Here is a 27,267-nt window from a genome sequence, read left to right as displayed (position 1 = left end):
ATTTTGTGAGCAAAAGTAGTTTGAGAACCACTGGTCTAGACCAACTAACCTGCCTGGATTTGGCATGATGATGCCGCATACTATTTTTCAATCTCTCTGAGGCTCAGTTTCCTTATCTCTAAAATAGAAATAATTTTATTCTTTACCTCAGAAGGATAGTGTGAGGAAAACATTCTACAAACTAGGCAACATTGTAGAAATGTGTGTTACTGTTGGGTAAAGGCCCCAGGGTACTTTCTGGTCCTGGGAGATCAGCAACCTGGAGAAGATCCAGAGAAAGTCCCATAGCACATTGGGTAGACCCCTGAGTCTCAGGATGGGAAGGCAAGGATGGACTAAGAGGGAAGGGGGCTACTCATTGAGCTCAGACCACACTCATCAAAATTGATGTATTTGTGCCTTCTCCTAAACAAACTCAATCCTGTGTTATCATCAGTCCTAGGACACTAACCTGGTACCTGATGTGGCTATCCAACCTTTGACTAGTCCTTTCTACTCTCTAGGCCTAAATTTCTCTGTCTCTGAAACTTGTGTGAGCTGGAGGTTCTCTAGACCCTGCAATCCCAAATATTCTGAGCATTTCGGGAAGGATCTGTGGTGTGGCAAGAAGAGTGCTGGATTTGGGGATCCATTAACCTGGGTTCAAGCCTCAGCCCCTCCTCTTTGCTAGTTTTATAGTTTGGATCAAATCGTTGAATTTGTTGGGGCGTCAGTTCCCTAACCTGTAAAACGAAGACAGTACTCCTGATGGCTTCATGTTGTTTGGTCATTTCACTCATGTCCAACTCTTGATGACTGGTTTTTTGTGGGGTTTTTTGGGGTTTGTTTTTTTTTTTGGTTTTTTTTTGGTTTTCTTGGCAAAGATATTGGAGTGGTTTACTATTTCGTTTTCCACCTCATTTTACAGATGAGGAAATTGAGACAGAGTTAAGTAACTTTCCTAGGGTCACGCAGCAAGTAAGTGTCTGAGGCCAGATTTGAACTCAGGAAGATGAGTCTTCCTGACTTCAGACCTGGCACTCTATCCACAGCACCACCAAACTACCCCTGCCTTAGCTACCTCTGATGGTCTCAGTGGCCTCATTGGGTTGTACTTAAAGATTCAGTGAGGGAGCTCATGTAATGTAGTGCAGAAATGTCTGTTTCAACTGTGATTAAGGTTCTAAGTGAACCTTGTGTGACCAGTCGCATTGTCCTGCATCACAGCCTGAAGCTGTGATGGGAGCTAGATGGAAGAAAAGACCACGAAGTTTGCCCACCATAGTTGACGCTACTAAGTCAAATCAGGTGGGTGACATTGATTGTCTTAACTTCTTTCAAGTGGCAAACAGGCACCACAAAACGGTCAGTGCAGAGAAGTGACCCCCTACCTCCATGCTTCTGTGACATCTGTGCTTTTTTAAAAGCAAACAAGACTGCTTGGTGCCATTTGGGCACCCTGCAGACCATACCCTTCTTATGCCCCTCTAAAATCTTGTTTCAGTGATCTGCTTAAATAGTATTCCCATCCTATTGGGAGGACCCTAAAACCACATTTGAAAAGAAATGGTCCAGTGAAAAATAATGAACGCTGGAAAAGGATCATAGACATTCCAGGCCCCACTAAATAGAACTCAAGTATTCATTTTTGGGGTCTAGACCAAATACAGAAGCTGGCATTCCCTCTTTTCTAATAGAAGAGACCCTGGGGCAATGGAAGTAGTGATTTCTTTGACTTCTAGGAATTCTATTAATTGTACAAGAATATAGAGTTCCTAGGGGTAGAGGTTATTGAACTTCACTTTTCTTCTCTTGCTCAGTGTCTCAGGAAGTAGGGAATGAATCGTATTAGGAGGAGCTTATGTTTATCTTGCACTTTACTGATAATATATTTGATCCTCACAATGCCCCCAGTGAAGCAAATAATGAAGGTATTAAGAACTCCATTTTACATCTGAGAAAACTTAGAAGAGGGAAGGAGAGAGGACAGTGGGAATGGCTTGTCAAGCAGAATTGGGAAGTAGCAGGACAGTGAAACAGGCAGAGCAGAGCAGTGTCTCCTGGCTCCTAATTCCAACTGTCCTTGTGACCTTAAGCTACTGATTTCTTGCCCTCTCCTTTCAGCTCTAAACTTCCATGACTGACTTTGCTTCCTGCCTTTACTACTAATACTGTGACTTTATTCGTCTCGCAACACTTACTAGTTATGTGACCACTTCACCTTTCTAACCCAAAGGTTCCTCACCTCACTGATGGTTGGGAATTGAGTGCACGTGAGGTTGTGCCAAGTGCTGTGTTCATGGTATTGTTGCTTAGGATTCGTAAAATTACTTGAGGTCACCTGGTTATTAAATGTCAGAAATAGACTTTGGCCCAGGCTTTATGGTTTTTACCACTTATTACCTCACATTGTTTTAAATGAATGAGTTTTCAGATAAGTAGTTAAGTAGCTCCAGCTTTATTTTTCTGGAGGCCACAGGCTACCACCACCAAATCCAATTAGTATAATGTAAGTTATATCTCAATTAAAGAACCAGCCCTGTAGTCAGAAGTACCTGAGTTCTAGTCTAGCTTCTGCCATGAACCTTACCCTCTCAGTGCCCCAGGAAGCTCTGATAATCTTCACTGATTGAGTATGTTCACCTTATGACCGTTTGTTTATTTTTTCTTGTGTGTAGTTTAAAAAAAAAAGTTAATATGGTGAGCCTAGAATTTGAATAGTCAAATGATGGTCCAAGCCATGACATCATTTAATCCCCAGAGAGAAAGAGCTGCCTGCAGGAGATTTAGGTGAAGACAAGACTACTGTTTTTAAATCACGGAGAAGGAAGAGCAAAGGTGACTACAGAAGAGAAGTTAAAAAGGAGAGAAAAGGATTTCAGGTCCATTGGAGGAAAATCTTCCAATTAAGACTATCCAGGAATGAGATGCCCTGGTTTTAGGGTACTGGTTCCTCCTTACTGGAGGTTTTCAGACAGAGGCCAACCTCATGACAACTGATCAGGGTTATTGCAGAGGCAGGTTCCTGCTTTAGTTAGGAGTTAGGCTAGGTGATTTGAGAGCTCTTTGAAAAGACTGTGGAATCCTAAAAGAATGTCCTGCAAAGCCAAATTGTGGAAGAAAAGATCCGGTCAACTGGTAATTAGTAAATGTTGTTGGGTCTGGGAAAGCCACAGCCTAGCCCCCAGCTTTTTGGATCTTAGAAACCTAAAAGCATTAACCACACAACTTGCCCAAGCCTTTATTCTTAATAGCTAAGTCATCTGTGAGAGTTCCAGTATACAGGAATGTGCCCCTGAGGAAGGAGAACATTGGGCTAAGGATGGATTCCAAGGAAAGAGATGGGTTATCACCCGGTGGTGAATTCATCACTAGAAAGAAGTGTTTAAGCTAGGAATGAATGGCCACTTGTGGGGATGTTGAGGAGATTTCATCCTTGTGATATGGAGTCTATGAACACCTTTGAAATTCATATGCTAACCTCTTCCTCACTTGGACATAGGGTTTTCACTTCATCTAAAACTGTTGCCTTTTCTCTCCCCCTTCCCTGCCCTCTTCTCCCCCCCACCCCACCCCGCATACACACTATCTCTTTATACACTTCTCTCTCTCTGCCCCACCCCACCCCCAGACTTGGATGGGCACTACACCACCCCAGAGACCATTCTGCAAATCCCAACCTCAGTAGCAATCTGCTGTGAGCTTCCTGCCTCTGCTTCAACATGTCCCTTGCTCAGGCACATGTTCCCCCAGCTGATCCCAGGCACTGATGAGAGCTCTCCCGGGCATGTCACGTGGAGTTAACAGTAGAATAGGTTTGCATGATGCTGCAGATGTTTGCCAGCATTCTGCTATCTTAACATGCAGAGACCACCTTGCCAAACTCATTTCCTAGGCTTACTGTGTTATTTATGTTTATTACCAGAAGATAATAGAAATAGTTGATCCTGTGGAATGAAAGAGGTAAAATAAAGACAGCCAGTAGCCAGCAGTACAAACACTTCCATGTTCTTCCTGGACCCCATACAGCCTCCCCTAGATTACTCTCTGCCCCATTCTCTCTCCCCTTGCCTTTTGAGAAAAGGGCACTGTCACCACAAGTAGCCCAACCTCCATGCATTTAATTGACATGCCCATACTAAAACACTTCCCCCTTGAGAGTCAACAGGGCATGATAGAAAGAGTCAGAATGGAAAGAAGCAGCCCTGGACCCTACTTTCAGCTGTCACTCAATCTAATGTAGTAGAAGCCCACTCTGCTACCTGACCACCTGTGTAATCTGAGGTAGGCCCTTACTTTCTCTGGGCCTTACCTTTTGAATTAGATGGTGTTTGAGGGCTCCTGTAGCTCTGGCTCTAATGATTCCTAAGTCACTTGATCTATTTAAAAAGAAGATATTTTCCAGTTCCATTCAATAAATTCTTTTGGATTTCTGCTTCCAAACACATGTGCCTTTGCCTTCTCCCACACATACAAAGAGCTGTAGCAGTACCTTTATTATCATAGAAAATGCTTTATAAAACTGAAAGCATTATAGGATAGAAATATTTGCAATGATTATGATTATCTTGTCACGTTACCTCATTTGAGTTTTACAGTTGTCATGTTGAAATTGTTGCAGAAATCATCATCTCCAAGATGTGGTTCAGAGAGATTGAGGCCACTCCCCTTCTCTGTGCCTCAGTCTTCTCATCTCCAGAATTAAAGAAGTGACTGGGTGATCTCTAAGGTCCTTTCCAGATCCAGTGAATTTCCTAAGGTCTAAATGAGTGGCTTAGAAATAGAATTGAAGCCCCCAGGTCTTCTGATTCTTTGAGCCCAGTGATCCTTCCATTGCTGTATGCTGCCTCTGTCAGTTCCTCAGATTGTCATCAACCACAGTGGAGAGTGAATCCGAACCTACTTACCTCGGTTTCTCCTTTATTGGTGTCTTTCAGGTTGACTTCGCAGGGACCCACAATCTCTTCAGTATGTGCATAGAGGGAAGCAGAGGATCAAGAAGTGGCTGGGTGGATGATGGGCGCTCTCCAGACAGCTGGGTCTCCAGCTATGTGAAACTTTTGTTTGGGGGGTGGTTGTGGTTTTTTCTGTTTGATTTTCCCCCCCTTCTTTCAGTTTTTCTTTACCCTTTTTTTGGGAAGCCAATTGAGACTTCAGAAGAGCGGAAGCTATTCCGATGGACAGGCACCAGTTTGTTTAAAGCCAATTCAATATGGACACAGCATATGTGTACTTTTTTTTTCAGATGGGGTGGGGGAAGGATTTTTGTTCATCTTTGCTTTTTTTCTTCTTTTCCCCCCTGTGTCTCAGTCCTGCTTTTTCAAACAACAACTCCTTAAGAAAGATCCCTTTGTCCAGCCTTTCACTATCAAACCCATTCAAGGCCAGAAGGACTTTTCCTAAGGGCTTCTTCTGCTTGTGTGGAGCAAGGGGCCCTTCCTCTTAAATCCTCTCCCTAAGTTAGCCAGCAACTGTTCTGGCACAAGGATGATCCTTCCTGTTGGGTAACTAGGGAGGGAAAAAAGTTCCTATGTGTCTTCAGTCCTAAGTGATATCTATTTTATCCCACATCTAACTTATCCCACGGCAGAGAGTAAGAGATACAAGAGGCAGGGAATGTGCAGGGTCAGACCTGGAAAAATATGGCAGAGCCCAGGGAAGGGTGTGGGGAACGGTGCCCCCAGTCCCATAATATTCTTTGGTTTCCAGGAATCCAAACCTCAGGCCACAGCCAGGATTTGGATCCCCCCACTGTTGAATGTTTTATACATACACACTGTCTGTCTCTGTCTGTCTGTCTGTCTGTCTGTCTGTCTCTGTCGCTCTTTCTCTTAGTCTCTCACTCTATAATGAGTTTCCTGTCTCCAGACTGAGTGGAGCTAAAAGGAGATTGTAAAAGGATTTTCCTGTGCCCATCTTTATGCATGTGTTTCTTCTGCCAGGGGAATCCAGAAGAGAACCAGTTGTGCCAAATCTTTGCTAGGAAAGCAGCCATGTGGTGGTGTTATTGGGCGAGGCTACCTGGTACCCCTTTTAGAACCAGCAGGAGAGGTAGTATCCTTTCTAGAAATGACCCAGTCGTAAAGAGTCTTCCAGCAGCATTATCATAGGACAATAGGGACAGACAAGCTGAGGCTGACCCACCTGGCCTTGCCAACACATCACTTCCTTGGCTGGGTACATGCAACACCTGGGGCTTGACTGACAGAAATCTTCTTATGCCTTGTTCCCAGTAGATGGTGGTGAAAGTAAAGTCCTCACTAAGGATCCAGTCTCAAAGTGGGGGGTGTTTTCCATAGGAATGTACTTGCTCTTAACAGAAAAAAAGGCCCTTCTTAACTGGAGAGGCCCATTTGCCAGCTTCAAAACCTTTCATGTAATCAACTCATTCATTACCTTCAAAATTGCCAGATTCTTGATTTCTCTTTGTATATCTTTACACTTTCACCCTTACTTTCTCACTCTTTCTCTCCCCTTCCAATGTACTTGCTGTCCCTCTAGGGTAATCTTCCTCCTTGCATTTATCATTTTCTTTCAGTATGATCAAGTGCTAAGTTCAAGTTTTTAAACACAGATTTTTAAACATAGATCTTTGTGGTTCCTCTCTGTCTCAGTGACAAAAGCTTTATACCCAGTTATAACCAGACTGAAAGATGGTTGGTGTTAAAGTCTTTTTTTTTCCCCTTTCTTCTGCCTAAAGCCAAGAAGATTGACCAAGGATGAGGAGAGAGAGAACTGACAGGGACAAGGAAAAGATGTTTTTACTATTTCTACATCTCCTTTGCTTTGGCAGGTTCCCTCTAGCCAGCACACCCAACTTGGAACCCTGTTTTCTGTACCTGTATAATTAAAAAAATAACTGTTTTCCCAGTTTGCTGCTGGGATTCCTCTAGCCTTCAAATACTGAGATATGCTCTACACCTGTTGTGGACAGTTAGCTTCAGTCAGCATGGTTCAACAACCTCCTGCCCCAAAGTTGCAGGGGTCATCTGGACCCAGACCACTGCTTGATCTTCCATAAGGCAACTCATTTGTTCTAAGTGTGGCTCTTTGTTTCCCTCTTCATCTTAGGTAGACAGCTCCTTATATCAGTATGGATACACACAGCTCTTGAAAGTCTGATCTGGGAGAAATCCTAACTAAGATGAAGGCTGCTTCTCAGCCCCCAAACCTCTTTTCCCTCGGGCCAGACTTGTCTCTTCATTCATTAGTGAATGGTGGAAAACAGTCCCATATTTCAGTGCCACAAATTCCCCCGTGTCCCCCAACCCCTGCACAGGAATCCCTAATGAGGGTTCAAGGGCTAATTTGTTTTATTTAAAGATTGGTTGGAGTTTGGGATGATTTTTTTTCCTCTCATCATCTCCTCTCCTCCATTCTGTTTTGATGTTCTTATAGACCATCCACCTCTCCTGATATAGACCTCTTCTCCTCACTCTTTATTCTCAGAACCCCCCCCCCCCCCTCCTTCCGGGTCACAAAACTCACTTCTCTGACATTCTAGTCTATATGTGAGAAAGGTGGCCATGTCTGGTGTTTGCTGGGCAGCCCATGACCAAGAGTTTTGAGCTAGCTTCTCACTCCCTGGCCTGTGATGCCTTGCCCTCTTGGCTTTGATCCAGACATGGACGAGGACTCCTTTTACCCTGGCTCCAGTAAGAGCCATCTAGTGAGTTCCAAGTATCTGCCTTCCACTTGTCTCCCACTGTATCCCAGAGCTCTATCTAGAAACCACATCAAGAAGGTGCCAGGCTAAATGCTTTTCTGTGCTCTCCTTTGCCCATAACCAAAAGGCAAGCTGTTTAAGGACCTGATCTAGAGGTTATTCCCAAGAGTCCATAGAATGGACTTCACCCTCTGCAGAACAGAGAATCAGAAAGGGCAGTCCATCCAAAGGCCCAAGCCTGCATCTTCCCTGTGGAAGCAGATAAGCCTTTCAGGCTAAATCTGTTTCTCTTAAGGCTAGAGAATCCCAGAGACAGACCATAGTGCCTTATACTGGAAACTTCAGCCTCACAAAGTATATCACACCTTTTTTGTCTTCCTTTCTCCCCTGTCTGTTTCTCATCTCCTATCTCTGCTCCACTCAGCTCTCTTCCTTGTCTCCTTCCCATCAGTGGCTGTGGACTTTTTTTAATTTTTCTGGGCACCTTTTAGGAGCAGACTTTTCTGGTATTGTGTTCTTGGTTCTCTAAACTGTCAGGAAAAGGCTTTTATCCTGGGCATAAGTAATTGTATGAAATTCTCATTAGTGGGAAGATCAGGCTTTTGCCCTGTGACCCACCTCATCTTTTTCCATACCTTCCTGAGGACATTGGCTGCTCTCCTAGAAGAACAGGGACAGGAACAGCCTCTATTTGGATTTTAATTTGTAGTAAGAGTTTCTTTTCCAATCAGGCCCTGCTGTTCTCCTGTTTCTGCCTCCTCCCTATCATTTCTCTTTGCTGATAGTGCTGCTGGCTAAGATTCCTTACCAGGGCACATCCCCACTAGTGATGTGAGTTGGGAGAATGTCAATGCACAGGAATGTGGGATGAGCCCAGTAGGACAGGCTGGTGTTTAGGAATCATCAAACCAGGTTCACATGGCACCTAATGGCAAAAATCATGAACCTGGTTCAAAATAGACTCAATTACCCACTTTGGGGCATTGGAGATAAAGCTCTAGCTCTTGATAACCTGGTGGTCAAGCCCCATTCTGTTGGCCCCTCTCTCCCAGCCCCATAGATGGAGCAAGTGTCTTCCTCTCCATCATACCCTGCCTCATGCCCAGAGCTGACTTTGTAAAGTCTCTCCTCAAAGGAATATGATTCCCAAGGGGGTCTAGGAGTGTGTGTGAAATTGTTTACTTTTGAAATGTCCTGTTTACAGTAGGGAGGGGCCAAACTCCAGGGGCTGTGGGTTGGGACTTTCAAATCCTTATTGAACAACTAGTATCCTTTGTGATGCAGCCAGCAGTTAGCCCTGGGGAGGGGTGTTGTAATCCTGTCCCTCTCTTTTTTTTTCCCCCACTGGTTTTCAAAATCCAGAGGTGCTAGGACTAACAAGCCAATAGTCCCCTTCCCAGGTCTTCCTGCCTGTTTTCTGTCTCTCCCCTCCCTCCTCCTTTCTGAATTTTCAGCTCCTTAACATATCAGATATCTCCTTGAACCAGAGTGCTTGGAGCAATAAGGTGTGTGTGTTTTGTTTTTTTTTTTAAGTAACTGGAGGAAAGTAATGTCCCTATGGATTCTCTTCCTCAATTCTGTTTTGTTTAACTTTTGAAGTCTCAGTAGGCAGGATCTAGTCTGGGTTTAAGCCTGCCTAGTACCAGAAACAGGCACAAACACCCCATCTCGCCCCTCCTCCAGGCGAGCAAATCCCCAGGCTGAGGGAGCAGGGAATACTGCTGATTTGTTTTGTGGGCCTCTTACTGCACACTGCCAGCTCAGCTCACCAGCCTGGCCTGGGGAATGTGCCTTGCCTGCCATTGGCCAAATTTCTTATACATCCCCCAAATCCATGCGTCAGGGCTGGCTCGGGGTCTCTTTTGCCATTGCTTGCCCAGCTTCCCTTTTCCAGGCCTCTGGTCCAAGATCAGACCCCTGATTTTGTCCTTCCTTTCCCATACTTCCTGATGTTAATGAAGTTCAACCATCTTGCAAATGGGAACCCTGAAAGCCCCAGACTTTGGGCATCTGATTGACGATCGGGATGGATAGTGTTGGTAAGGTAGACAGATTATTGGCTCTTGGAAGCCATAGCACTGAATTAATGATAATGCCTCTGATCTTGCCATGCCCCGGGATTTGATTAAAGGATTGATTTCGATGTATGATTTCATCTTTTAATAGCCCCAGTAGGCTGGTCCCAAGCATGAAGGCATAGCAAGCCTTCCACATACTGAGAAGAATAACATGAGCTAAGTCTTCATGTGCACAGACATCAAAAGCAATAAAGTTCTTGCTGGCAAGCCCTCATACGTTAAACTAGTAGCTCTTGATATCATTGGCTTCAGTGTGATATCAATAAGGCTTTTAGCTGATTCGCTTAGAATTCTGACTCCAGAATAGCCCATCCCTGCCCTGGGTTTTACCTGATGAATTTATTTTTCTCCCCACTCCTCAGTCACCGCCCCCTCCTCCCCACCAAAACAATTCCAAACAAACACTTAGAGCCCCAGCCAGGGGAGGAAGAAAGAGTCTGGCCCACCCTCTGTAAAGTTGCCCTATAGGCAGCCCAGGGCCTGGCACTTCCACAGCACTTTGAACCCGCAGCATCCCCTTCCTAGGCCACAAGAGGAATTGTATAGAAAATGGAAAAAGCAGGTGGCCGTGTAATTAGGGGAGAGCACAGGAAAAGTCATCTTCACCCTCAAGACTCCTTTCCTAAAGAGCTACTAGTTAGAACCCGATGGCTCCACAGTGGACAGGACAGGCGGGCAGGTGTGAGGGAAAGGCTTAAACCCAGGCTCAAAGTTAGTTTAAAATACTAGTTAATAAATCTATTTTTCTGGGTTTGTTTTGTTTGTTTTTTTTTTTTTTTTGCACAGAAGCTGGTAATCTAGGACCTACGTGTGAACAACTTTATATAAATATTTTTTGTACTCAGTTTACTTGGGTTGGATTGAAACCTTGTATTTAAGTTCCTCGAACACTGTGGATCCCCTGATGTGTATGAATGGCAGACACTTTGTAAATTAAGAGACGTTTGTGTGAATAAAGCTATTTGATGGGGTTAAAGAAGCTGTCTGTGATTTCAACGAGTCCTGCAACTTGTGAATTTTTGGAGGTAGGATAGACTGGGAGTTAGAGGCTCCCATCCACTCTGAGCCCTGCACATACCTAATGGATACAGCCTTGGAAAAGAACACCTGAAGCCACCCTATGAGACCATCAGGCAATCTTATCCTGCAGAAGAAGAAACTAAAGCCCAAAGATGGGAAATTACACATCACAATTATTTAGCAAGTCAATTTCCGAGTATCTCAGCTCTTCTGTTTATAAGGGGGCTGAATATCTAGACTTGTGGAGCCAGAGGAAAAGGGATTAGCAATTTAAAAGGTGACCCCTGGGAGATTGTCAGCCCCTGTTCCAGGACCTCCGCCAGAACTCAATATTGGAGTCCTAAGTTTCAAGGGCTTTTCTGGATGTAAGGTGGATTTGACAGAGGGGAGGGATCTTTTCCTCAACCTAAAGAAAGAGGTCCACCATATGCTCTTCCAGAAATAAACTCTTGAGGACATAGGAGTACAGTCCTTTGAGCTGTAAGGGTACCATACCTACCCCTACTGTAAAGTGAAATGGTCTTACAAGTAGGGCTATATTTTGAATCTAGAACCTCTGAATTTATAATACTACCTCCTAGTAACTTACGTTAAGAGAATGGTTCAGTCAGCAGGGACATTGGAATATAAAAGATTCAAAGCTGTAAAACTAAAAATTACTCACATTTCTATATAGTATTCCAGGGTTTTACAAAAATGGTTTCCTCTCCACAACTCTGAAATAGGATCTCAAAACAACATAGAATGTCAAAGTTGGATGAGACCTCAGTGATAATCCATTCAAGACCCCCTATTTTCCCTTTTTGCCTGCTGGTAGGTCTCTTGTTCTGAACTACAAGATCTAGGAAAACTTGGCAAGGAAATATTTGGGCCTTGAAGAATGGATGATAGTTTAATAGAAAAGGGGGAATGGAGGAGTTCAGATAGAGGATAAAAATGATAGAAGACATTTGAGGAATTATAGTGAGATCTGGAAAGGACCTTAGAAGTCATCTAGTGTAACCACACACACAATTTGAGGATAAGCAAACAGGTCCAGAGAAGTGATATGTCCATGTTTAGTATAAATTTGCAGAACTGAAATCTAAACTTACGTTCAAAATTCAAAATGGCATAAATGGCGAAGTACTCTGGCGGAGTCTGGATGCAGGGGAGGATTTCTGAAGGGGAGGAGCAGATAGGTTGAGGTCAGACTTTCGAAGCCTGAAATGCCAGGATTGGGGGCTTAGACTGTATTCAGTCTTAATGATGAGCCAGCCAGAGAGAATGTTAAAGGAGCTAAATCATATGTTTGTTACCACCCTTCCTGAATTGGGATTGGGGAGAGAAGCTGTCTGGGAGATGCCATGGCTTTAAATGAAACTAATTACCCCCAGCCCCAGACCTCAACAGGGCCTGTGGTGTGGTTGATGGGCCCCATTACTGTGCTTTAGGGAGATAACTGGGACTGACTGGACCTGGAAACAATTCAATTGAAGCAGGAAAAAAAAATATTCAAGTCTTTGGAATGTGAGTTGGAGAAAAAGATAAGATTTCATCTGGAAGTTCTCTATGATCTGTGGGGAGAGCAGGCCAGATGTGTAGGCATTCCAGTTCTAGAATGGAGGAGGCTGGGCAGGTGAGTGGTGGAGATCCAAACCCTGCCCTGCCTCAGAATTCTGCTTCAGTAGTTGATGTGACCAAAAAGACTTGCCACCTGGTCACCATTGCGCTTCATTTTAGGAAACCCAATTAAAGATTATGACAGGCTGGACCATCTCCAGAGGAGGGTGAACAGAATATTGAGGGAACTGGAAACTTATTAAACTAGGAATGTTTAGCCTGAAGAAGACTTGGGATCTGATAGCTGTCAAGAAGAGTAATTATGGGGCTTGTCCTGCTTAGACTGATAAGAAGAAGGAAACAACAGATTGACTTTCTTTTCTTTTTTCTAAGAGCAGATTTAGGCTCCAAGTAAGTAAATAAGAAGTTGGTAGCAATTAGAATGTAATGTCTAAAAGTGGACTTATAGGTAAGGTTAGCTGGCCTCTGAAGCCCAAACTTGCGCGCGCGCACACACACACTCTCTCGTACTAACAAAGGTACACAGATCGCACCAGTAAGGAGAAGGATGAATATGGGCAGGGATTCCAGTGCCTTCTGTCAGGCAGATCTAAGGTGGACAAAAGGAAACTTTTTTTCCATTAAAGGGTTCACCAAAAAGAAAAATCAAAGGCACTACTTACGTAAAAAGCAAATTTTATTTATTTTTAATTGAGAGGAAAATAAGTAAAAAACAATCAGGTATCATATGCACAATGGTATCTGTTTCTCTTAAACGAGGAGGTGGAGGAGTGGTAAATATACATTTATTCATTCAACAGTTAACAAGCACTATTAAGCCCCTATTATGTGCCAAGCATTGTGCTAAGTCCTTCCTTAATAAGGACATTAATGTGGAGAATAACAAAATACTTTCCAGCAAAGGCAGGCAAAGTAATTGAAATGATAGAGAAGAATTTTCTGGAAGGGGTGATAAAAACTTGACTCATTGGAAATGGTACTATTTGACTTAAGTGTAATGGTTTAAAATAAATCTATATTGTATAGTTTTTCTTTTGTATATATGTAACTACACACTTAAGGTTATATATAATTTAAAAATTTGTATATAAGAGCAAATGTTCTGAATGTGGTCCAAGTCACATTTAAATATTGGCTTATATTGATTATGGTGCCGGGGGTAGGGGGGAGATATATACATACATACATACACACACATACATACATATGGTATAGTAGGGGGTGTTGTGGCTTGGGTTTATTGCTTTCCTTTAGAAGCTGGCAGAATAGAATTACCCCTGAGCTCCTCTCAGGCTCCAGGAATCACTCCTGGGGTTGCCGGCAGGATTTCCCCAAGTTCTTTAGGGAGCAGCCTTAGGGAGTTCCAAGAAAGAAAAGACAGTCTCATCCACACAGTATGCTGTACAGATTGGACCTGTTGGGTGTGGAGGAAAGAGCCCTAGACTGGAAGGAAGGGAGAGAAGAAGCATTTACTAAGCACCTACTATGTGTTGCTAAGTGCTTTATAAATCCTAACTCATTTGATCTAGTCATTGTTCTGCTGGCAGGGGTCAGGAGGACCTGAGTTCAAATCTCACGTGAGACACTTGACACTCACTAGCTGTATGACCTTGGGCAAGTCATTTAACCCCAATTGCCTCATCCTGGGTCATCTCCAGTCATCCTGATGAATATCTGTCACTGGATTCAGATGGCTCTGGAGGAGAAGTGAGGCTGGTGACCTGCACAGCCCTCCCTCACTCAAAGTCAAGTGCAAGTCATGTCATTATTTCTCTGATGGCATGGTCTTCGGCAATGAAGGATGAACACACTGTTCTACCAGCTAATTTGTATGTTTGGGCAGGTCACCTCCCTTCTCAAATTTCTTCATCTATAAAATAAAAAATTGGATTTGATGGTCCCTAAGGTCCATTCTTAGATTTAAGTTTCCACATTCTATAAAACACAGCTGCTAAGAGTCAAACAACTTTTATATACTTTATAATTATCTCATTTGATCCTTACAACAAGCCTAGGAGGTGGGTGCAGTTATTATCCACTTTTTAACAGATGAGAAAACTGAGGCAAACAAAGTTAAGGGACTTGAACTGAGGCAAAGGTTGAAGGACTTGCCAAGGTCACACAGCTAGTAAGTGTGTGAAGTTGAATTTGAACTCAGGGTCTCCTGACTCCAGGCCTGGCTCTCTACTGTGCCACCTCTAGTTGGAAATGTAAAACATATTCACAAATAATAGAAACTAGAAAGTAAATGCATAGAAAAGACACAGATTAATATGAGAATTCTAAGGGTTTCTGATATTCTGTGTTTTATGTTCTAAGTAAGGTTCCTTCCAGGCTGTCATTCCTTATTCTTTGGCTAAATTGTCTTTGTGGTCAAGCATTCAACCATTCAACAAACATTTAATTACACTCTTAAGAAGGTTCAAAGCACTGCATCAGATGCTAGGGAATGATACAAGGACAAAAACATGAGTCCCTATCCCTCAAGAAACAGCCTCCTGAGGACATATACACAGAGAAGTACAGTACAGGAAAAGCTGAAGAGGAAGAGAGCATTCAGAAGAACATGGGCTAAGCATGGGCAGGGGATTGGGAGCAGTGTCACAGAAAAGATGGCACGAGTAGAGGAGCAGAAATGATCATCAAGTGCCTTCCAGAGGTGGGAGACATTTTGTGCAAATGTATGGAGACAAGAGAAGAGGATTATAGTAGGCTGGGCAGAAGTGGGGATGTTTGGAGAAGATGCAAATTTAGGGAGAAAGATCAAAAGTTTCTCCTTCTTTTTGGACATGTGGAATTTAAGATGCCAATGGGACACACGGAAAGCATTTTTTTCCGATATGGGATGGAGAGAGGATTGGGGCTGTGTAGATTGGAATCACGTGTGGAGTATATGCGTGTTTGTGTGTGTATATGTGTAAAGAAAGAGATAAAGAGAGAAACATACAGAGAAGAGAGAGAGAGTTCAGTTCAGTTCATACTCTAGTCTACAGGGCAGAAAATATCTAACAAGGACACTGAAAAGGGAATATTCAGAAAGGCAGGAAAAGAACCAAGTTAAAGCAATGTCATGGAATCCAAAAAGAAAGATAATATACTGAAAGAGGGAGTGGTCAGCAGCATTAAAAGCTGCAGACAGGTCAAGGACAATGAGGTTTGAGAAAAACTTATTGGATATAGCAATTAATAGATCATTTGTCTGGTAACCACACATAAAACTTTCATTACAGTGGTAGGATTAAGTGAGTGGGTGTTGAGAAAGTGGAGGCACCAAAAGGAGACATCTTTTTTAGAAGGTTGGGAAATAGGGAATATCCTGAGGAAATGACAGGGCCAAGTGGAGGCTCTTCAAGGATGGGGAGAACTGAGGGTGTTAATAGACTGCAAGGGAAGAGCCAACAGAAACTGGAAGATTGAAGGTGAGAGGAGAGGAAGGGAATAAGCATTTATTAAGTGCCTACTATGTGCCAGGAGCCTCATAAATATTGTCTCATTTGATCCCCACAACAATCCTGAGAGGCAGATATTATTAGAATCTCTACTTTACAATTGAGGAAATGAGGCTAGACAGTTTAAGGGACCTTCTCAGGGTCACACATTTAGTAACTATCTGAGATCAAATTTGAACTCAGGTCTTCCTGACTCCAGGCTCAGCACCTTTACCACCACTGTACCACCTAGCTGCCTAGGGATGAAAGTACTGAAAGTCACAGTGAGGATGAAGATTGATTCAGTGGGAGTGAGTCTGGAGGAGAGGAAAAGAGAGGAGATTTTAATCAGAAAGAAGAATTTCAGAGTTTTACATGTCATGGGAATTGATGAATTGGAAGTGAATGAATTGGGAATGCTGGAGTGTTCAAGGGGATAGCAAAACATATATTGAATTCACCAAGTATGAGACTATGAATCAAGTCATGAATTCCTCAAGTAAGTAAAAAAGAGCAACCTGGAAGTCATTATATCTCAACAAGGATCCAGACAGAGTGAACCTCAAGAGAGAAGTTGGACAGTGATGGTAGCATATGCTGGGTCCTCAAGCAGCCATGGGGAGAAGGAGCATGTATTTCTGACCCACAATCCCTAGGAACATGAGCATTGAAGAGCATGATTGGAATGAAAATATCCTTTGAGGGGGCCAACAGATATTGTACTCTCTAAACTCTCTTTAGAACATTCTATATTCTGTGTCTGGTGCATAATAAGTGCTTAATAAATGTTAATTGATTCACTATTCTTATAGCCCTATCCAGCTTTGATACTTTAGTCCTGTATATATAGTCCTGAGGTCCTATATAGCTCTGGAATTCTTTGTTCTAAGACTCTCTCCTGTTCTAACATTCTGTGTTCTAAATTTCTTTCCATTTCCTATGACTCTGGACATATTCAACAATAACAGACCTTTGTGTTTGAGAGATGGTGTGACAAAGTGGAATGAACCCTAGTCTAGAAGTCAAAAGACAAGTATCTCCCAGTCTCATCCTGTTAGAAAATCTCCCTGGGCTTCAGTTTCCTAATCTATAAAATGGGTTCAGGGATCTCTGAGCTCTCTTCAAGTTCTAAGATGTAGTGCTGAAGAGGCCTTCAGGAGCCTCAGATTACCCCATTCCTCATTCCAGTTCTGTGACCCACATGCTCCATTCTTCAAACAGCCTTAGGCCCTTATCTCTCTCCCCACCTGTTTCATCAAGATGGAATGAAAAGAATTTAATAACAGCTGTCTCTAGATCTCCTGCCATAGCACTGCAGGGCCCAGACAGAGATAGTGTAAGCCCAAAGAAGAAAAATACAGGTTGTGCCCTGATTGGGAAGAGCCTTGAATGCCAAAGAAATTGACTCTTAAAAGTCTGAATTCAGTTCTTGTTGAAATTGTGATAAAAATAACTCTGATTTAAAAAAAAAAAAAAAGCTTTCCCCCTTTTTGTCCAAATCTTCAAATAATCCAGTCTGGTGTTTAGGTCAGCTGCTTGTCCCACCTTCCTCCTCCTGTAGGATTCCATACTGCTCAGAAATAAGCAGCTACTCTCTCTTCTGAAATAGGGGAAGAGGGAGAGAAGCCAAAAAATCTCAACCCAGAAAAGTACCTCACTTTTCTCGCTAGTCATCCACTGCACACTAATGTGGGAACAAAAGCCTATTACTATTGCTCTCCAGACTTTTCTGCAATTTGTTTGCTTGTGTGTGTCAGCTTTGGTAACATGATATGGGCAAAACCCATTCAGGGTTTCTGTCTCCCTGGCCCACACCCCTCTGACCTAGGGCTCCAATCCAACTTGTTAGTCTGCCATTTTCTCTTTCTCTGTCTCTCTCTCTCTCTAATCCAACTTATTAGTCTGCCATTTTCTCTCTCTCTGTCTCTCTGTCTGTCTCTCTCTGTCTCTCTCTCTCCCACACCCCTCTGACCTAGAGCTCCAATCTAACTTGTTAGTCTGTCATTTTCTCTCTCTCATTTTAATTTCCCAAAGTAAAAATATTTTCCCATTCATTTTTTAAAATTTTGAATTCCAAATTCTCTCCCCCCCCCCGCCTTTAAGAAGGCAAGAGATTTGATATAGAGTATATATGTGAAGTCATGCAAAACACATTTCCATGTTGCAAAAGAAAATACAGACCAAACAACAACAAAAATAAAGTGACAAAAATTGTGTTCGTCCTTTGTTGCTGAAGAAGACCATGCCATCAGAGAAATGATGACATGACTCGCACTCGTTTTGAGTGAGGGAGGGCTGTGCAGGTCACCAGTCTCACTTCTCCCCAGAGCCATCTGAATCCAATGACCTGATATTCCTCAGGATGACTGGAGAAGACCCAGGATGCACTGGGAGACCTTGGGCCCCTTAGGCTAAGGTCTTTGCAGGTACTCACTTTGCAGGTACTCAATGCCCATTCATTGAATAGGCCTGTTTAAGAAGTAGCCAGGGCATGGCCCCTTTAATGAAGTCAAGAAAAAGAAAAACTTCAGGCTGGGTAGGAACCAGCAACAGTTACTATTGATAATCACTCTAAAACTAGGAGCCCTTAGGCAGGGGCTCACTGGAGTGCCAGTTTCAGAGTGCAACAGGTTTAAGGTGACAGGACAGAACAGGACAGGAACCAGTAAAACCCAAGTCAACTGGGCATCTTTGGGCCATCCAAATTTACCTTCCTTTGGAGAGGAGAAGGAAGGGGAGGGGGAGGCAGACAGGAGAGGAGGAGTTGAGTTACCCAGCTAGCTGGGTCCCCATTCAGCCAGCTGCATCTACTCACAGGATCGTGTTCGTCCTTCGTTGCTGAAGAAGACCATGCCATCAGAGAAATGATGCCATGACTTGCACTTGACTTTGTTTTGAGTGAGGGAGGGCTGTGCAGGTCACCAGCCTCACTTCTCCTCCCAAAATGACAAAAAACAGCAACAAGAAAAATAAAGAAAGTGAAAAAAGTATGCTTTCATCTGCATTCAGACTCCATTAGTTCTTTGTCTGAAGGTGGATAACATTTTTCATCCTAAGCCCTTCAGAATTGTCTTGGATCATTGTATTGATCAGAGGAACTCTCAATCACAGCTGATCATCCTAGAATATTGCTGTTACCTTATATAATGTTCTCCTGGTTCTGCTCACCGTACTTTACATCAGTTCATCTTGGGTTTTATTAAAACTAACCTGCTTGTCAATTCTTATAGTACGGTAGTATTTCATCACATTTGTACACCATAATTTGTTTAGCCATTCTCCAATTGATGGGCATCCCTTCAATTTCCAGTTATTTGCAACCACAAAAAGAGCTGTTACAAATATTTCTCTACAAATAGGTCCTTTTCCTTTTTCTTTGATCTCTTTGAGATACACACCTAATAGTGGTATTGCTGGGTCAAAGGGTATGCATAGTTTTATAGCCCTTTGTGTGTAGATCCCAATTGTTCTGTAGAGTGGCCAGATTAGTTCATAGCTTTACCAATAGTCTATCAGTGTCCCTATTTTTCCACATCCCAACATTTGTCATTTTTCTTTTCTGTCACATTAGCCAATCTGATGGGTATGAGGTCATACCTCACAGTTGTTTTAATTTGCATTTTTCTAATCAATAGTGATTTAGAGCATTTTTTCCCATGACTATCAATAGCTGAAAACTGTTAAGATCCTTTGCCTATCAATGGGGGCGTGACTCATATTCTTATAAATTTGACTCTATTCTCTACATATTCAGAAATGAGGCCTTTGTCAGAGAAATTTGCTGTAAAAACTAACCTATCATTCTCCATGTGACTTTGGATGTCCCTTCCCCTGGCTAAGCCTCAGTTTCTTATGCATAAAAAATTAATAAAATGAGCTGGATTAGACAATTGTCCTTTGCAATTTTTATAGTCTTTGTACATTTCTTCATAGGATTTAGATCTAGAAGGGACTTAGAGATTATCTACCCCAACTGCCCCATTTTGCAGAGGAAACAGATCCAGAGAGGCTAATCCACTTGCCCAAGGTCACATGGGACAAAGCAGAGCCAAGATTCAAAATATAGTCTTCTGCCTAGTACCTTTTCCATGTGGACACAGCTATCATTCATTTAATAATCATTTGTTAAGCATCTCTTTGTGCAATGCATCGTGGTGGGTTCTGGGGAAATACAAAACGTATGTAAGACCCAGTCTCTGCCATCACTGAGCTCATGGTCTGTTATGGAGTGAGGATATACCCAGAGCTAACAGAAGCACATAGCTTTACATGAGGAAGTACCAGGTGAGGTCTGTATTCATTGTTTAAAGGTCCCTTCCAACTTTGAGCACCTCCATGCTGTCGGGTTCCCCTTCCACCTTCACACCCACACATTGAGAGATCTTGAGACCTATTCTCTTGAGACTTGGTCTCCAGCTACCACCACTCAGGAGAAAAGGAAAAGTTAGGATTAAAAATGAAAACAGCAACAACAACACCATCAATATATTCACTGAGCATCTAGTGTGTGCCCCACCCTTTCCTAAGTACTTTGGTCTAGTCCCCAAACTTGAAACATATTCTTTGTGAAGCCTTTCCTGACTATCCCAACATCCTTCCTCTAAACTTTTATAAATTTAAGCCACAAAATTCTAGAGCAAGAAGAATTATTAGAAGTCACCTAGTTCAGTGCTATCAAATAGAAATGGATTCCCATCTGCTGCATATTGACTTGGAAAACCACAAATTAACATTATCCATGTTTTACTGTATTTTATTTATTTGGTTAAACATTTCCCCGATAACATTTTAGTCTGGTTCAATCCAAACCCTGGAGTTCACCTAAATGCCTCTCATCTAGTCCCATCCTCTCATTTTGTAGATGGAGAACCTGAGGCTCAGAGGGTTAAAGAGATTTCCCCAAGGTTACTGCAAGTTAGTGGCCCACCCCACTACTGGAATTCCTGATTGTCACCTTAGAGATCATTTCACTGCCCTGGATCTTTGATTAGCACTGCTAACAGCAGTTCTCTAGTTCTGCATATGTTGTCCTTCTTCTTACCCCCAACATCCTGTTGTAATAAGCACTAGGCCAACTCTACCCTACCATGTATGAAGGATGAGGAGTTATCAGAGGTCAAGACCATACTCTGCCTGGAGCAGGCCCTAAATTCAGAGACCCCAGAGGTTCAGGAATTATGCCTGGAACACCTATGATCTACCATCTCCTAAGCATGCCAAAAGTAGCAGATGATGACTCAACCTAGTCAGAGAACTAAAGAATGGAGGGAACTAGGATAGGGGCAGGAGTGCTCTAGTCTGGAAGGAAAGGGGACTGGAATCCATGTAGAGCTAATGAGAACAGAAGTTATTGTGGGGATGGACTGAGGCCAGAGAAAAGTGAATTCTGCAGTGTGGGAAGAGGCTGAAACAATTTTGAAGTCCAACTCTAGGGGTAAATCTATATCAAAAGAGAAGGAGTCAGAAAACGAATAACACGGGAAGATAAGGAAGAAAATACTAAAACCACAACTTCAGAAAAAAAGAAAATTCATTAAAAAGAAAACTAGAACACAAGCAGTTAAATCAGAAAAAAAAAAAAAGATACTAAAATTAGAAGGGAAGATGACTATCCAGACCTTCTCTCTTATATTTGTGGAATTGAGTTTATGAACCCAAGTGCAAGACTTTACAGCTCTCTCTATTGCATTTCATCTTGTTAGATTTAGCCCAATGCTCTAGCCTGGCAAAATCCTTTTGGATTCTAACTCTATCATCTAATCTACTGCATTAGTCATCCATTCCAGATTTATGTCATCTACAAATTTGATGAGCATAACTTTGATAACCTTATCCAAGTCATTGATAAAAGGATTGGACAGCAGGGCCAAGGACAGATCTCTAGGGTAGCCCATTTGAAGTCTCCTCCATGCTGATGCTGAATTATTAACAACTACTCTTTGAATCCAGTCATCCAACTAGTTCTAAATCTATCTGATTGTTCTTTTGCCTAATCTATTTCTCTGCATCTTCTCCACAAAAATGGCATTGAATGTTTAAATTAACCTCATAGACACTGTCCCACTAAAGTAAAAAAAGCTTCCAAGTGACAAAAAAATGTTAACTTCCAAGAAGATCATTCCAGCTAATTTGAATAACTCACTTTTTTCTTTAATACTCATGTTTATCTCAGAATGTTTTAAGCTTAAAAAAAGATACTTCATGATTGAAATTAAGGTAAAGTGAGGCAACAAAGTTCCAAGTACTTTCATTTTATTGGTAAGGCTAGCAGTTGCCAATAAAAGGGGTCTTTAGCTCCCCAGAAGACCCTGAATGAGATCTGACAGATTATTTTTATGGACACAAGGAGGAGTATCCAAAAACTAGAAGACAGCATCATAGATGGAGAAAACAATACAATTGTTACAAAGACAGGAGCATCATAGATATGAAGGACAATATGATTGACTGGACATTTGGAATGCAGAACTAGCAACAACCCACCCCCTCAATTTTGTCTCTATGGAGAGTTCATTGGTGGTGTCCACCTACATGGTTAGTTAGTGCTACAGTAATAACAGATCAGTCTTTCTTGAAGGCCAGCCAGTGTTGCAGAGATAACAGATCAGACTTCCTGGCATCTATCTGTACCCTTCAAGGATAACAGATTTCTTTAACAGAAGACTAAAATAATGATTAGCAGAAAATCTGAACTTCCAAATTTTATTCAGAGGCAAGTGAAATGTGAGTTAGGGAGTTACACAAAATGTCAGTAATGATACAAAATGAAATCAATTACACAATAGGATCAATTTTATTTTCTCAATTTTCAATTTCCCCCTTTGATCAATGGGAGATAAACTAGTTCTATAAGATTTTTCACATGCTCTTTATCAGTAGTAGGCGCTAATATAAGCTTTTCTGATGCAAGTTTAGAGCCGCCTTTAATATAGCAACAAAGGCAAAATCTAAAGAGAATAATAAGACAGAGCGCAATAAGAGCCCATTTGCTCAGGTTGGCTAACAGGCTATTTCCCTGCAGCCAAGTGAACAAAGAGGAGGGATTCCATCAGGAGTCACCTGGGGGAGGTAGTTGTGTTTCTACTATAACTCAAATGAATCTTATGTAAACTTGTCATAATTTCTCCTGACTGGTTAATGTAAAAACAAGATAGATTCATCATAGCACAAGCCCTTCCCTGAGCTGTAGTAAGAACATCCAAAATCATGTGATTTTGCAAAGTCATTTGAGTTACAGAACCTATCTCAATCTAGAGGGAGGAGACAGCTTCACTTGTGGCCTAAGTCAACTTCTGAATTTCAAGTGAGATATTCAAACTACTTGGAGGACTCACAAAGGACTAATTTGAGAGAAGAGATTTGAATGTCACCAAGGCAACCAAGAAAATTCAGCCACCATAAATATCATGGAAGAAAAGCCAAAGTAATACAATAATCATCATCAATATTAACTAACATCAAGTCTCCTTGTATCCTAGTAACCCACTCCCAATGTCTATTTAATCAGCACATTTTATCTTGTATCCCAGATGTTCCATGTAGTCATCTGGTCCCTCAGATATTCTGGAATAGGCTTTGTTCTCAGGGCATCTCTGAAGGGGGCTCCTCCTAAAGAGAGTTTCTTCTCTGGTTCCAGGTCACTTGCTATCCTAGGTAAACCTAGGTAAATTGCTAAAATCTGCCAGTAATAAGACTCAAAACAATTTAGTACAACCTCCTAAATTTGCTTTTATAATAACTAGCTTATGTTGCGAAAAACGGCTCAAGCCTTATAGTTCTGATCTCCTTAACAATAGAGGTATAAGAACATCAAATTAAAGAAACCATAATTTAATATTCCCAATGGTGTCTTAAGGCAAAATGCTTTCTGCATCCAGAGAAAGAACTATAGAATTTGATCGCAGAATGTAGCAGATCATTTTCTTTTGCATTACGTTTTGGTTTGTTTTATGATTTCTCCTATTCATTTTAATTCTTCTATGCAACATGACTAAGGTGAAGATGTATTTAGTAGGAATGTATATGTAGAACCTATATAAAATTGTATGCTGACTTGGGGAGGGAGGGGGAGAAAAGGAGGAAGGGGAAGAGGGGGAAAAAATCTAAGTTATATGGAAGTGATTGCAGAACACAGAAAACAAATAAAAGGAAAAAAAATATAAAAAAAGAAGCCATAATTCACTTGAAACTTCAGAGAATTTCAGTTGTTAAATACTACTTTGCCATTTCTATCTTTACCTAAATTCTATATCTGCTTTGGAAACTGCCATTGATAGACTGAGGAAAATTTTTTAAAGAATGTATTAGGGCCTGACTTGTAAAATGAGCCCTTCTGTCTCTTAATGTTATCAAACAGATATTTCATATAGAAAAATAATTTCACCCTCATCACAATTGAATGGATTTGAAAAATGAAATTTTACATGTAAAATCTTTAATCCAATTTTTAAAATCCATTAGAAACATTTAGAAGTCAACTAGAAAACAGTCTTGTCCTGCTATTTTCTCAAAATTTACTACACCATTTAATTTTTTAAAAATTTGGAAGCCAATTATATACACTTATATATTCTAGTTCTTAGAGAAAACATTCTTATCCTACTGTTTTCTCAAAGTTTACTACTCCACTTAATTTTTTAAAAACCCTTTTACATCTTTGTCTTATTAGAAATTTTTTGCATCTTTGACTTAATTCCCCCCTTAGGAAGATGTTAACCTCATATTATAACTACTAGCAAGGGAGTGGCAAACCCAAGAACTCATTTTCTTAGTTGTTTAGGATATGAAATTGCCCACCAATTCTGACTGAAAACAGCAAGCTCTTTCATACTTGCATCCTAGTATAGTAGTGCAGAGATACTGGAGTACTGCAGCAACAAGATTCACTATATTTTTAAAAATTACAACTTTACCTGCCATAATTAGAGAGAATTGTCGTGAAAGGAAGTGGAGACATGGTTGTAACAACATCAAGACTAGTCCGCCAAGGAACAGAAGGATTCAATATAGATATAATAGGATAAAGCAGCATTAGTTCTGTTTGATTTAAGGTAAGAGTCATAATTACTCTGTGGAACAGCCAATCATGTAGCAAATTCCACATTATTCACAGGATATTACAGCAAGACTCTAGATTAGCCTTGTGGGAAATAATGCTGTTTAAAAAGAAAATAATACAAAAGGGAAACTGAGTCAAGAGGATCTTATCATTGGCTATGCCACAGTTGTCCCCTAAACTTTTCCCAGACATAGACATCCTCTGGTAGCAGATATCAGTTCACACTTCCTTTGAGCAGCTCACAGTCTTTCCCTTGAATAATAAATTGCTGACTTAATGATAATTCAGACATTTACCCCTGAATTTAAAACTCAAGACATTATCAAATTACAATTCCAAGAGATTTTTACCTCAAATAGTAAGTTTCACTAATCATAACTTAGATTATTTCTCCATGTTGTTGCAATAACAGTTAACAATAAAAAGTTTCCAGGCCTTTCAAAAAAAAACCATCCTTTTCTTCTTCTCCTTTAGGTTCCATGAGGATTTTCAACTTTTCACATAAGAACTAAAATGCACTCTTCCACTGTTCCTTCAAGGACAGAGTTTTAGTATACTATCTGCAAATAATGTCATATTGTAAATACATTACTCTAATTTCCCAAATATGAAGAATAACCATATAATGTTCCTCGTATTTTTCTTATCTCAAGAGATCAAACACCCAAGCCTCTCTTTCCAAAACTCCAAACCTTACTTTCAAACCCTACTTGCTTAATCTTTCTCTCTTCCTTTAGTGGACTTTGATTAAAGACCTTTCTTGTTCTTTCCTATCCTGATCTGACACATCTTCTACTTCCTCAGTTTCTCCAGTCTTCATTACCCAATCATAACTCAGACTATCTATAGAACTAATCTTTGTATCTTTGTCATCTTCTTTTTCTTCTTTGTAATTCAGCACAAGAAATTCTTTTTTTTACCCAACCCCAGTTCACTGTAACACTGCTATTGCCTTTGGAGTTCTCGAGAGCTTACAAATTCTTGTTTTTATCCAATGTCTATTGGTGACTTTGCTTCTAGTTTAGCTAAACAATTAGTTCCGTTCTATTATTCACAGAAGAAAATACAATAACACCAAAATACTTTCTCAAATTCAACTTTACTTACTTTTAAGTTGCTTCCTGATTTAAATAGGCTTTTTTCTTTTCATGGCCAGAGAAAGATTTAATAATAGTAGGGAGTTCTTAAGTAACAGATAAATTTAAAGTGCAAACTGCAACTTTTTTTTCTTTCTCTAAATAGTGAATTCAACTTCCCTCTCCTCCACCAGCACTAAAACAATAAATCTGTCTGTCACTCTCCAGGGAAAGAGTAATAAAAGGTCTAAGTGTTGTTTCCATCATAACTTCCACAGTTTTCTTCTTGGTTTTTTTTTTCCTGTTACCCCAAAACTCACTAAAATACTTCAGCATTCATAAAAAACATTCAACCCACATTTTGAAAATTCACAGTAGAGAAATTACAGTATTTCAGTCTTAAATTTAGTCTCTAGTTTATGAAGCCATAAATTTTTGCAGACTGGGAACATATATCCCTTCTTATCTGTCTCTTCTCTGCCTTTTAACTTGGCCAGAATTTAGAAAGGCAGAGAGAATTTCATTCTAAAGAAAAAAGTTTTCACTTTTCTTTTTCAGATGACCAGGCCCCAGGAAAAAGCTAGTTTCAATTACAAACACAGATAACATGACAAGACAGACATAGAGAAGCATTGCCAGATGTTTTTTTTAATCTCCCACTGAAAAATTTTTGGTTTTGTTTTTACTTTTTTTAATTTTTAAAAATCAAGTAATTTTAGTTATTTTCAGTGTTCTACAATCACTACCATACAACTTAGATTATTATTTTTCCCTCCCCGAGATAGCATACAATTTTATATGGGTTCTACTCAAACATTCTTATTAAATACATTTTTACTATAGTCATGCTATGTAGAAGAATTAAATTGAATGGGAGAAATAATATAACAAACCAAAATATAATACACACACAAAAATGATCTGCTACATTCTGCAATTGAATTCCATAGTTCTTTCTCTGGATGTGGAAGGCATTTTGCCTTAGAAGACCACTGGGAATTTTTTTTAAGTCCTTGCATTGCTACGAAGTTCCAAGTCTACCAGAAAAAACTCTTGCACACTGTGGTCATTACTGTGCACAAAGTTCTCCTGATTCTGCTCCTTTCACTCAGCATCAGATCATATAAGTCTTGCCAGGCCTCTCTGAAGTCTTCCTGTTCATCATTTCTTATGGCACAATAGTACTCCATTACATTCATATACCATAATTTATTCAACCATTCCCCATTTCACGGGCCTTCCCTTGATTTCCAGTTTTTGGCCACCACAAAAAGAGCTGCTATAAATACTTTTGTACATGTGAGACCCTTTCCCATTTTTATGATCTCTTGGGGATACAGTCCCAGAAGCGATATTGCTGGGTCAAAGGGTATGCACATTTTTGTAGCCTTTTGGGCAT

The 27,267-nt window shown here is 41.0% G+C and overlaps 1 protein-coding gene across 2 annotated transcripts in view; it reads left to right on the top strand.

Annotated features, from left to right (window-relative positions):
- Window positions 1-27,267, top strand: part of STK35 (serine/threonine kinase 35) — a 121,101-nt gene that overhangs the window by 42,422 nt on the left and 51,412 nt on the right. Inside the window, exon 4 of one of the 2 annotated variants that reach the window (XM_072632403.1) lies at window positions 4,917-10,699. The exons of the other annotated variant lie outside the window; for it this stretch is intronic. The gene's annotated coding sequence lies outside the window, so the exon portion shown is untranslated. Of the gene's footprint in view, window positions 1-4,916; window positions 10,700-27,267 lie in introns of those variants that run through there. 2 annotated transcript variants of the gene reach the window in all.

Source organism: Notamacropus eugenii, chromosome 1, assembly GCF_028372415.1.
Source record: "Notamacropus eugenii isolate mMacEug1 chromosome 1, mMacEug1.pri_v2, whole genome shotgun sequence".
Classification (NCBI taxonomy): domain Eukaryota; kingdom Metazoa; phylum Chordata; class Mammalia; order Diprotodontia; family Macropodidae; genus Notamacropus; species Notamacropus eugenii.
This window is presented reverse-complemented; position numbering and strand designations above follow the sequence as displayed.